The following is a 12,530-nucleotide window of genomic DNA, read 5'->3' on the forward strand; positions in this document are numbered from 1 at the left end:
TTTGGGGGGCTCCAAAATCACTGCACATGGTGACTGCAGCCATGAAATTAAAAGATACTTGCTCCTTGGAAGAAAAGTTATGACCAATCTAGAGAGCATATTAAGAAGCAGAGATATTACTTTGACAACAAAGGTCCATCCAATCAAAGCTATGGTTTTTCCAGTAGTCATGTATAGATGTGAGAGTTGGACTATAAAGAAAGCTGAGTGCCAAAGAATTGATGCTTTTGAACTGTGGTGTTGGAGAAGACTCTTGAGAGTCCCTTGGACTGCAAGGAGGTCCAACCAGTCCATCCTAAAGGAAATAAGTCCTAAATATTGATTGGAAGGACTGATGCTGAAGCTGAAACTCCAATATTTTGGCTACCTGATGCAAAGAACTGACTCATTGGAAAAGACCCTGATGCTGGAAAATATTGAAGGCAGGAGGAGAAGGGGACGACAGAGGATGAGATGGTTGGATGGCATCACTGACTTGATGGACATGAGTTTGAGCAAGCTCTGGGAGTTGGTGATGGACAGGGAAGCCTGGCGTGCCGCAGTCCATGGGGTTACAAAGAGTTGGACACGACTGAGCGACTGAACTGAACTGATGATCAGTGAAGCTGAGCACCTTTTCATGTACCTGCTGGCCATCTGTGTGTCTTCTTTGGAGAAATGTCTATTCAGGTCCTTGGTCCATTTTAAAATCATGTTGTTTGCTGTCTCTGCTGTTGAATTGTATGAGTTCCTTGTCTATTGTGGATATCAACCCCTTAGCAATGCTGGAAAGCTAATGTATAACATTGTGACTATAGTTAACAAAACTGCACTGTATGCTGGAAACCTGAGAAGAGGGTGCATGCATGCGCAGTCGCTTCAGTACTGTCCGACTCTTTGGGGCCACATGGACCTTACCTGCCAGGCTCCTGTGTCCCTGAGATTTGCAAGGATACTGGAGCGGATTGCCATTTCTTTCTCCAGGGGGTCTTCCCAACCCAGGGATCGAACCTATGTCTCCATTGTCTCCTGCAGTGCAGGCGAATTCTTTACCCACCGAAGCTACCTGGGAAGCCCAATAAGAGGGCAGACCTTAAGTTTATTTTCACTACCAAAAGAACAAAGAACAGGATGTGACTGTGTGAGGTGATGGGTAAATTTATTAGCTTGACTGTGTTGACTGAGGGTAATTTCACATGTATACGTATACCGAATCAGTAAATCGTACACCTTTAAATGTACACAACTTTTAATTGTCAGTTATACCCCAGTAGAGCTCGTGGGGGAAACAACGGCAGACAGCTTTCCAGGTGATTCTGACACACACGAAAATCTGAGAACCACTTGGGGAAAGAGATCAAGAGAGGCTGGAGGAAAGGGAGGTGAGGAAGGGCAGGGTGGGCAGAGCTGGGAGCAGGGACATGCCAGGCTCTGTGCCGGGAGGGGTCTCAATGCGATGAGACAGAGGTCACATGACCCACAGAGGCAAGGATCAAGACGGGAACCCGTGGAGGTGGGGGTGGCGGCACTAAGGATGCCAGTCCCAGAAGGAGGTGTGAGAGACAGGAACATAGAGAAATCAACACTTCGAGCCAAGGGTGGAGCAAGGTGTAACCGAAGGGCATGGACAGATGAGGGAGGGAAGCAGAGTTCACCCATTCCCAGAAGCTGCTAGAGGAGGAGCAGAGCCCCTGATGGAAGAAGAGGATGAAGGGGAAGGGGGACATCGTGGACAGTCTTATTGCCTTCTCACAGCAACTCTGAAGGGTACAGCTGATTATCGGCTCTGTTTAGTGGATGAGGCTCAGTAAGGTTCAGTAACTTACTCAAGGTCACACAGCAGGGACATGGCAAAGTTGAGACTCCACGTCCTCAGGAAGGAGCCCATGCCCTCAGAGCACAGAAGTGACTGGAAATCAGGAGGGGACTCGGAGACTGGCTCTCTCCACAGGGCTCTGCAGGGGAAGAGCTGACAGCCACCTATTTATCGCAGCAATAGTAAGATCTCCAGCACCCCGCTCCATTCAGGGCTTCCCCACCCCCTCCCCATCTTAATTCCTATAATTTCTCCTTGAGAGGAGGATCAGCCAACTGAGACAAACAGCTATTCCAAGTTTCAAGTAAACATAACCCTGGGAGGTGAGAATTCTTTTCTAGGCCATTTTTTGGTGAGAGGCTTGGCTGGGGCCGCAAAGATAACCACTCCTGTGCTTCTCCCCCACCCGCCCCTGCTGATGTTCTCAACTACAAAACACTCCCCTCCTGGGATATTCTCCTTCCATAAAGTTCTTCCAGCATATTTTCTGATGGATTTCAAGAGTGAACCAGAGATGTTTATCTTTGTGATTTAATTAAAATGTGTTTGCTTGATGGTGAGGAAAGACAAGCTTCACCACTGTGGACACCTCTTCGAAAATGCCCTTTTCCAGCCCTTTGGTGGCTTCCCCGATGCTTGGGGCTGCCCCACCCAAGAGGGTAAGGGATGTGGGCTCTTTCAAAAAGGTACCCACCAGGGCTCACCCCCCCACAGCCTGATTATGCATGCCCACCTTCCCTCTGGGGCAGCCTACGTGAATCAGAAGGGAGAAAGCGCTGGGCGTGTTAGACGAGCAAACCAGGCAAATGCCATTTGCCCTTTGGGTGTTAGGAAATTGGCTGAGCAGCAATGGCCTCCTTAATTGTTGACTTTGAGCTCACGGGAGATGAAATGAGTGGGAAGAGTGAGCAGCCACTGCCTCCAGGGTCAGCCTCAAGGGAGACAAGCGCAAACTCCTAGAAACAGGAGTTGGAGATGAGGGAGACGGGCAGTTGCTGAAACAGAATCAGAAAGCTTACCAGGCAGTGTCCAAAGCAGATAGCTCCTGGATTAATCTCTTTGTCCAGGGTGACTCACACGTCCTCACTGAGCCCCACCCAGCCCCACCCAGCCACAGACCAGCTGGTCCCAGAGGTGGGGAGATACAGTGCAGCAACTGGCCTGAACGGTCGTGGCCCAGCAAGTCCCAAGTCCTGGCTTCAGACATGACACTCAGGAGAGCACATTGTCTACAGAAGCCGAGGAGGGAATTCAAGGAGGTGCTGAGACCAGCAACTCAGACATCAGTCTGAGAGCACTTCAAGGCAGCCAACTGGGCTGTGATAGTAAAAGGGGACCAGTTCTCAACCCATCAAAGCCCTCTTTGCCTTTAGCAGTAGAGGTACTCTTGGACACCTTCTTCGGTTTCCTGAGCCCCACTTTGAACATCTGAGCTCTTCACTGGACTGACCTGTGCTCAGGGTCTCCCACTCAGAAGCTCACAACAGTAAGGGTCTCCATACCCTACCCCCTCCATCACTCAGGAGCTCACAATAAAGGTCCCCATACCCCACCCCTACATCACTGACTGCCTGGCAACTCCTCCTGCCTGCTTCTATTTTATGGGATATTTATATTGTTCTATAGCTTTCCTGGGAGTGTATGGTTTTTCCAAGCACATAGAAAATCTCCTGGAGATCAAGGTCCATATCTTAAACTCCACACTGTTGCACAACATATTAGACCCATGTCTCAACCAACTTGATACTTTCAGAGACATACACAGATTAGTGGCTCAACTGATATACATAGTAGAGGCCAAAAAAAAAAAAAAAAAAAAAACCACGTATTGAGTGAGTGAATGAATTTAGCTTCCATGCAGCTCTTCGTAAGAAGGCCCAGGACATCTCCTCCCCAATTCCTTTCTCAGAGCCTTCATGGCTCAGAACTCTGATTAATGGTCCTGCTGAGGAGGGCAGAGGCCAGTCTTCTGTTCCCCAGCAAGCAGAGCCCACGGGTGGCCAGGAGCTCCCAGAGCAGATACTTACACAATGCCCCACAACCCCACAATGAGCACACAAGACCCTTTGTGTCCTGTGTTCTGTGTCCACACCCTGTGCTCCCCTGGGCTGCCAGGCCTGTGCCGTTTCTAGGCAACCACCTCACTGAGCTTCCAGGTGATGGAGGACCTGCAGGTCGTTGGGGTGAGAAGCCCCTGCCTACTCCCAGGTCCAGACACTTGTGATGGGAGCAGATTGTCCTCATCTGGACCATCACCTGTGCAGAGGGCTTCCTCCAGGGCCTGTCAAGGTATGGATCAGGTCCTCCTGGAAAGACAGCAGTTGATGGGCCCTCCCCTGTGAGGAGAGCAGGCAGCCACCACTCTGTCCTGTCTAGCAAGGAAAGATAACGGTGGAGGGGTGAGGATGAGACCACATCCTGGGGATGCTGGGAAGTGTTGGGTGGTGTCTGTTCCTTGGAATGAAATCCCCAAGAGAGGCAGAGAAATATTTTGCTTTTCCCTCTCTCCTTTCAGAATCATGGAAATCAGTGGACCCCAACCCAGAATAATTTTGTCTCTCTGCCCCCTGTAGGGACATTTGGCCAAGTCTGGAGATATTTAGACTGTGAAGACTGTGGTTTCTGTGAGCTCCTGTTCATTCTTCAGATCTCTCCTCCCCAGCAAGTTTTTCTGACCCCACTGCCCTGTTCAGGTTATCTCCCACCTCATCCTCTTTTACCCTCTCAAAGCACCTTGTGCTCACGCATCATAAAAACACTCTTGTAGCTAAAGCAGTCGATGTGCAGTTGCTGATTCAAGGTCCCTCTCATTAGAATATAAGCTCCTGACAGCAGAACCGGAGCTTTCTCATCCACAGTGCATCCCCCAAAACCAGGATCAGGATGGAAAACGGAACCAGGAGTACCTTTGCTACTGTACTGTGCTCTTCTCCAACTTGTTCATTTCTCAGCACAGCTGAACTCACCTTAGACAAGTGCCTAATGACTCAAAGGCACTTAGTGAGATTTAATAAACATCGTTCCCTCCCCCACCTTGTTCCCACCCCCTCCCCTTCTCAACCTTCAGCCCCCAATCCGAAGTCAAGCACAAGAGGGAAGAGTCAACAACCAGTCTGCTGATTGACTGATGCCTGCCGGCACCTGAAACCCCAAATTCACCTTCCAGGCAGAGGGGTGAAAGATTCTCATGCTTCCACAGAGACTGAGGGCAGGAGCAGGGACAGCTCTGAACTGGGCCCCCAGGCAGCAGGGAGGGAATTAGCTCAAATCACATTAACATGCTTCTCAGGAAACACTGCTGAATTAGAGGTTACAGTCACAGCCACTGCCTCTTTTTAATAGGATGCTAATGCTCATTCTGAGCAATTACTCTATTTGCAATGGTTTCTTAATGTTCAGCTTCTGGAGCTCTGGGAGGAAAGGGCCTTGTGTTTCCAGTAACCCCGCCCCCCCTCCAGTGGCAAAGCAGAAGGATGAGCTGCGGAAATGCACCTCATGGCCGGACCAGGGACCTGCTCCAGTGAGCCTGGGGAAGGGGCTGGCAGCTGGCTCCCTCGACTGGGAACCAGGCCAAGGGTGAGCCCCTACAGGCTGAGGCAGAATGGTCTCCCTGAACCTCCTTCTCAGTTCCTTGAACAGCTGTGCAGCTGCTGAGCACTCTTAAAGCATCCTGTCCTTGTCCCAGCATAACACTTACCATGCTTATTTTGACTTTAACATTTCCCCCTTTTGGTTATTAGAACAATGGAGGTTCATTGCAAAAATAAAGCAAACTGTAAGAGAAGAAAACAGATCACACTGCATGGTGCCCAGAGATCAGAGCATGCTACCAGATTTTATTCTATATACAGGCACACATAAAAATCTGTAAATACCTTAAAAAAAAAAAAAGGGCCCATTGTACTCTCTACCCTGCTTTTTAACAGTAGGACAAACATACTTCATTGTCATCGCTTATGCAATTGTCTGTCTTTCCCAGTGAGTTTTCCCCACAGTGTGGGCGGCTCCCAACTTCACTAGGTTCACTGTGCATGCTGGGCACAGACCCTAGCACATGGCAGTCATCCCTTAAATGTTAACTAGAGATGACATGTCAGTCAGGATTCTTTGGGGCCACAAGTTGCCCAGGTAAGTACCCAATTAAAGCTAGCTAAAGCAAAACAGGAGTGTATTGGCTAAAAAAGTCTGGGATGTTCAGAAATAGTTCTAGCTTCAAATGAGACTTGATCAGTAATTCAAACCATGCCATCCAGGACCTAATCAATCTCTGCTCAACATCTCTGTCTTGTCTCTGTCTCTCTCATCTCGTGTGGTGTTAGTATCATCGTTAGGCTCCTCCTGGTGGCCCAGATCCCCCAGATCATGTCCTCACACCACAAGGTCCAGGAGAAGACAGCAGGTCACTTTCGATAATGGCAGCATATGTTCTAGGGGTGATGGTGGGGTGGAAAGGAGGGGTCACTCTCTCTTTAGCCTAAATTGGGACACAGACCTTTCTCTGAACCCATCCCTGTGGCCAAGGGGAAGCTAGAGCTGGGGGTGGGGTCAACCCCAGCCAAGTCCCAAGCATGAGGATAGAGAGTAGATGGAGTCACAGAGGAAGACAACAAGTGCCCACTAGAAATGAACGATCACAGAGGCAGGTGGGAGAATGAGTCAAGTATTGAGGAAGGTGGGCAAATTGTTTTCTGCCAAGATAGTTTAGAATCTAAGAAAGGAAAATACAAGGAAGGAAGGAGCATGGCTCACTCTGCCTCGAGTTCCCAGCTCACCAACAAGGTGCAGAAGCAAAATGCAGTGACACCCACATCAGTCACGAGCCCTTGGGACTGTGCTCATCCAGTGTGAAGGGTTTCTTTCTCCTCTCTTGCCTCTCTCCCTCCTCCCTCCCTTTCTCTGTCTGCATGCAGGTGTGTTTTTCCCCATCTCCTTCTCTCTGTTTTGCTGCTATCAGGTATTTGAACTTGATCAAACACAGTTACTATATTATCAACCAAGTAGGTGCTCAATATTTGTAGTATGATTCTGGAACTTCAAATCTCCTTTCTGATAAGTGAATCCTGTTTATTTCCATAGACTATGAAGCCTTAAAACACACTTAGAATGTAATTTGATTTTTAAGAGCCATAACATGGGTCTCCTCACAGAGCTCAAAAGGCCCCACTTCCTGCAGGTGGTACAATGGGCCATACCTGTGTGTTGGCAGGGATAAGAAGGGCAGTGTCCAAGCTGAACTAATTTCAGGGCACGCCTGGCAGACTTCTGGTCAGTCTTTTAACCAGCTCTGCTGAAATGTCCAACAGCACTGCCTTGCAGCGACTGGAAAGCTCTGGGCTCTGAGAGGTGGTATGTTAGGGTCATTTCAAAGAAATGCTTCCCACGTAGAATCAGGCAATCAAATGAAGAAAGGGCTTTAGGCAGGAGGGCAGACTACTGACCAGGAAGTGGCGGCAGCCATTTCTGGATTATGTGACATTCTAGCTTCCAGTTCACCAAAGCAACATCTGATCCACACCCATAATAAACCTGACCAAGGGACTAAGGATTTTTCCCACTCAGCTCCCAACTTTGGGACCACAGTTGAGACCTCCCCCACAAATTTTGTCCTTTTTCTCCATAAAGGACCATCATTATGGTAATGAAAAATCATTCTGTGGGTGCACTTTCCAGGCCAGTGCTGAGCTGGGCAACTCTTCATCTGTTCATTCATCCTATAGTTCTTCATTGGCCAATTACTGAGTGCCAGGATGTTTTGGGTGTTGGGGTGACAGTGAGGGATAAAATATATGAAGCCTGGGTTCTCAGTGGGAAGAGACAGGTCATTTAAAATGAGTATATAAACACAGAATATCGAGCAATGAGAGGTGCTCAGAAGAAACACAAAGCTGAGTAAAGGGATAGAACGTGAAGAGGAATGCCATTTCTGACAGAGTAGTGCAGTCTTTAGGATGGGGTGCCATTTGAGAGAACCCTAAAGGAAATGAGAGATCAAGCCACAGGAGAGGGAAGGATGGTCTGAGTGGAGGAAATTGTGTCTGGAAAGGTGACAGCCTGCTTGGTTTGCTGGAGGAAGAGCTGGGAAGTCAGCAGGGACGGTGCAGAGAGAGCAAGGGGGAGACAGTAAGATGGGGGACCAGGGAGGTCATGGGCCATGTGGGAAGGATCCAGATTTGGGACTTTATTCCAGTGCCATTGGAGAGTTGTGAGATGGGGAGAATCTTGTTTTGTTTTGTTTTGCTTTAAGAACGGTTCTGGCTTCTGAGGGGAAAGGAGGGTCTGGGACAAGAGCGGAAGTGGAGGCACAGTGAGGCAGCAAATGCATTCTTCGAGGTGAGAGATTTTAGGGCGGGGAGGAGGGGCTGCTGTGGATGGATTTTAGAAGCAGAAGTAACAGGTTTTGTCACTGAATTAAGTACAGAGGAGAAGCATACGTGGAGGATCACTGCAAGGATTTTAGCTTGAATACCTGGGAGAACCGGTAGTGCCATTGACACACTGAAGACTCAAGGGCGGAGCCCATGAGGGGGTGGGGGCGGATCCAGGATTTGACTTCAGATGGGTTATCTCTGTTGGGGCTGGGCAGAGGGAGACCAAAAGGCTGAGGAATCAACCCCAGGGGAATCCACCTTGTGACAGGGAAAGTGAGGATGGGGCAAAGGAGGCTGAGAAAGAGTGGCAGGGAGGCTGGGAGGGACCCAGGAGGGACCCTTGACCCCTGCCTGAGGGCAGCAAGTATTCCACGGAGAACCGGATCAGCCGTGTCAAAAGTTGCTGGTAAACGGAGCAACAGAAAACCAGGGATTGACCTTGGAACTGAGCAGACAGGCCAGGAAGGCTCAGTGGTGCCCCCGAGGCCACGTCAGCAGTGAGAGGGTTGCAGTGTGGATGTATCTGTGCCCCCATCAAGGTCATCACACCCCAGCCACCCAGGCTCCTCACTCCTGTGGCCTCTGAGAAGACAGACCTGACTTTACTGCTAAGGGGTTGGTGTCAGCAGGCAGTCCTTTTAGAAAGCAGCTTGACACGGTTCAAAACACGAGCCTGACATTTCGTTTTCACTGTTTTGACTCCTAAAACTTACTAGGTTTTCTCTCAGCCTAGCTTTGAGATGATATCTTAAAAACGTTATTATTTGTAACTGGAAAATTTTGGGGGAGCTAGTTTTGAGGGCTAACTCTGCCCACGTGATGATTAGGGGAGCAGGTGGCCGCTGTCTCCCTTCTCTGTGCCTATCAACCCCTTGAAACTAACGCGAAATGACAATAAGTGATTTTCTTTTCCTGCATCTTTGGACTGTCTTATGGATTACAGCAAACATTAGCTACCTTTGAAATACAATTTTTTCAGATTATGTTATTTTTATTAAACAGCTCGTTATGAAAATTTTCAAACACAAAGTTGAAAGTATTATGCTGTGACTGCCTAGATACCGCCACCTAGCGTCTACATGTAACATTTTTTTCTACTTGCCTTATCCAATCTACCTATCTATTTACCCTGCTGTCTGTTATCAATTGATTTTATTTTTTGAGGCATTTTGAAGTAAGAGGCAGATGTTAGTACACTTCACCTCTGAACACTTTGGTGTGTATATCATTAACTAGAGTTCAATATTTGCTTAAGAAGTTTTTTTTGAGATAAATTTTGCAAAAACAGAGAAATCAACACCTATCATGCATACATATGCTGAACTTCGACAAACACATTCACACCTGGGTAACTGAAACCTCTGTCGAGATGAAGAGATTTCCTTATCACCCCGGAAAGTTCCCTCACCCTCTTGCCCAGGGGGTTCCCACTTCCACCCCAGAGGCAACCGCTGATCTGATGTTTTTCACTGTAGATGACTTTGCCTTTCCCAGGGTTTTGCATAAATAGAATCCCAGAGTGTGTACTCCCTGTGTCTGCCTTGTTTAGCTCAGCATAATGTTTCCGCAGTTGGCGGTTGCACTAGCGGGTTATGGGTAGTCCATTTCCCTTTCCTGCTACTCGTGTCCACTAATGAGTGTATCGCAGGTGGTTCATCCATCCTGCTGCTGATCGCAGTGATTATCTTAATAAAGGAAATTACCCTTTGATGAATTTCTGGTTAAGATGCTTCTGCCTTTCTGTTAAGCATCTGCTCATCGTCTGAAGCAAACCGGACCTGAGTTGTGGCTGTGAATCTGAGCTGTGGCTGTGCATTGTCTGTGAAATCAGAAAGCTCTGGATTCCGAGTTCAGCTCCAGCAGTGATAACCAGGAGCCCTTGGGCCAGTTACAATCATGCATGTGCCCTGCTTCTGACACCTGAACACTGGAAGCAGAAGAGTCTAAAGGATGTGAGATGCGTACTAGGATCAGAGCCGTGTATTCGGTCCCGGGCTCACTCACGAACTACAGTTAACAAGTGTCTGCTATTCTAACTTCCCTAAGCGCTGGAGAAACAATAGGAAACAAAAGTGGGCCCAGACCTCATGGGCTTTTAGTCCAGTGGGCAACATGAACACCAAACAACCAACTGCACAATTAATTAATTGCCATTGTTCTTGGTGCTGCAAGGGGAGCTGTGACAGCTGCTGAGGGCATCCGACAGAGGCACTCAAGGTGCTGAGAGTGTCGTATGAGCCAGAGTGAGACAGGCCCAGGGGAGCCTTCCAGGCGGGAGCCATCCGTTGGAGAAGCCTATGAATGCTGTGTACAGACGGTGCTGCACGTGCCCAGTGGTGGAGAAGGAGGGGGACGGGGCATACTTGGAGGCTGACAGGCCAGGATCCGTGGACAGTGTTCAAAATGTGGGGCTTTACCCACAGAGCCATGCACAGCCAGGGCAGCATCACACAAGACTGTCGTGTTTCATCCTTCCTGCTCAGAGCTGTGCCTGCATTGATTTCAGGAGGGGCGAGGGGGCGAGAGGCCAGCAAGCAGAGGTTTGAGATGCATATCTTTCATGGAGCCTTGGTGGGGGGGCGGGGGGAAGCTCAGAGTCGCTGGGGCTGCTCGGGCTGCTGTGCCAAAACACCACAGGCTGGGGCTGGAGTGGCAGAAACCATCTTCTCAGGGCCCTGGAGATGGGAGCCCAAGACAGAGGTGCCACCAGGTCTCTCTTCCCAGCTCACAGACGGCCAGCCTTACTCTGGGTTCTCACAGCCTTTTCCCGGTGCGTGTGGACAGAGAGATCACTTGTGTTTCTTCCTCTTCTTAAAGGGACCCCAGTCCTCTCAGACTAGGGCTCCAGCCTTACAACCTCTTTTAACTTTAATTAGGGCTTCTCAGGTGGCTCCGTGGTAAAGAATCCACCTGCCAATGCAGGAGAAGCAGGTTCAACCCTGGGTAAGGAAGATCCCCTGGAGGTCTGGCAACCCACTCCAGTATTCTTGCGTGGAGAATCCCATGGACAGAGGAGCCTGGCAGGCTACAGTCCACAGGGTCGCAGAGAGTCAGACATGACTGAGTGATTAAACAGCAGTATCTCCTTAAAGGCCCTTTGCCCAGTGCAGTCACAGTGGGGGTTAGAGCTTCAGTACATGAATGGGGGCAGCGGGAGCACAGTTCAGTCCACAGCAGGGTGGGCGTGTGGATTCCAGTCAGGATTAGGGCGGAAGTGCCGACAGCGTGGACTAGGTATCGGCAGTGATGGTGAAGGGACACTGGGCAGAAGAATCTACTGGAATCAGTGGAGGACATTACGAGGCGGGAGGGGAAGGGAGGTGTCAATTCCTAGGTTAGTTGTCAAGGGCAACTCCTAGGTTCCTAAAGTGCAGTGAGATGAATGATGGCCCCCTGAAAAGGCAAATCCATGTCCCAACCTCTGGAATCTGTGAATGTGACCTTACTTAAAAAGAGGGTCCTGCAGATACAACTGAGATGACATGATCCCGTGTTACCCGGGTGGACCCACATTAAAGGACAAGCCTCCTTATAAAAGACAGAGGGGAGAAGACACAGACACCCCAAAGGCGGAGACTGGCCTGGTGTGGCCACAAGGTCCCCAAAGCTGGAAGAGACAGAAAGGACACACTCCCTGCTGACACCTTGAATTTGAGCTCCTGGTCTCCAGAACTCTGAGGGAGTACGTGTGCCTGTGGTTTGCAGCCACCGGTTCGGCGATCGATCCTTTGCTAAGGCAGCCCCAGGCAACCAATGCAAAGAGTGCCTAAACGGGAGGTTCGGTCCCGGAGGTTCAGTCCCGGAGGTGGGGGCGGGGGTCGCTAGGGGGCAGGTCCTGTGGGATGGGAGGAAGAATTTAGGTTTAGAAATGTAGAATTTGTGACTCTAAGATGTCAAGGAGCTGAAAGGATAGCAGCCGGGCTCACAGAAAATACTCAATAAATGATAGCTATTCTCCTTATTATTTAGTTTTGGAATGCTCCGATATTACAAGGAATGACTCCTCTTAAGCATATTTGGTTTTGCTGGAATCTTGGGAGGGCAAACAGTTTGAAGCTCTGCCAGGACACAGGGCAAAGTGCAGCTCTGTGTTAGCAACACCCCAGCGGGGACCAGCACTTCCTGGTACAAAGTTCTGTTTGTCCCTCTTCACCTCAGGTTGATACCAACCTCATACCCACCTGGAAAGGCTACAGCACAGCCACATAGGACAGGTAGCCCAGGGGAGCACCGCCAGCCCTCTCTGTCCTCCCTTCCCTCCTCCCGGCAGGGCTGTTGGTGGAAAAAGCTCGCCACCTTGTGGACACCCACAGTTCTCGGTCTGAAATCAAAATCAGGCTTGGAGAGAAGGAGGCTTGGAGAGAAGG

This window comes from Bos grunniens, chromosome 19 (genome assembly GCF_055505025.1).
Source record: "Bos grunniens cultivar Pamir isolate PY7600 chromosome 19, Bosgru_T2T1.0, whole genome shotgun sequence".
In the NCBI taxonomy this organism is placed as follows: domain Eukaryota; kingdom Metazoa; phylum Chordata; class Mammalia; order Artiodactyla; family Bovidae; genus Bos; species Bos grunniens.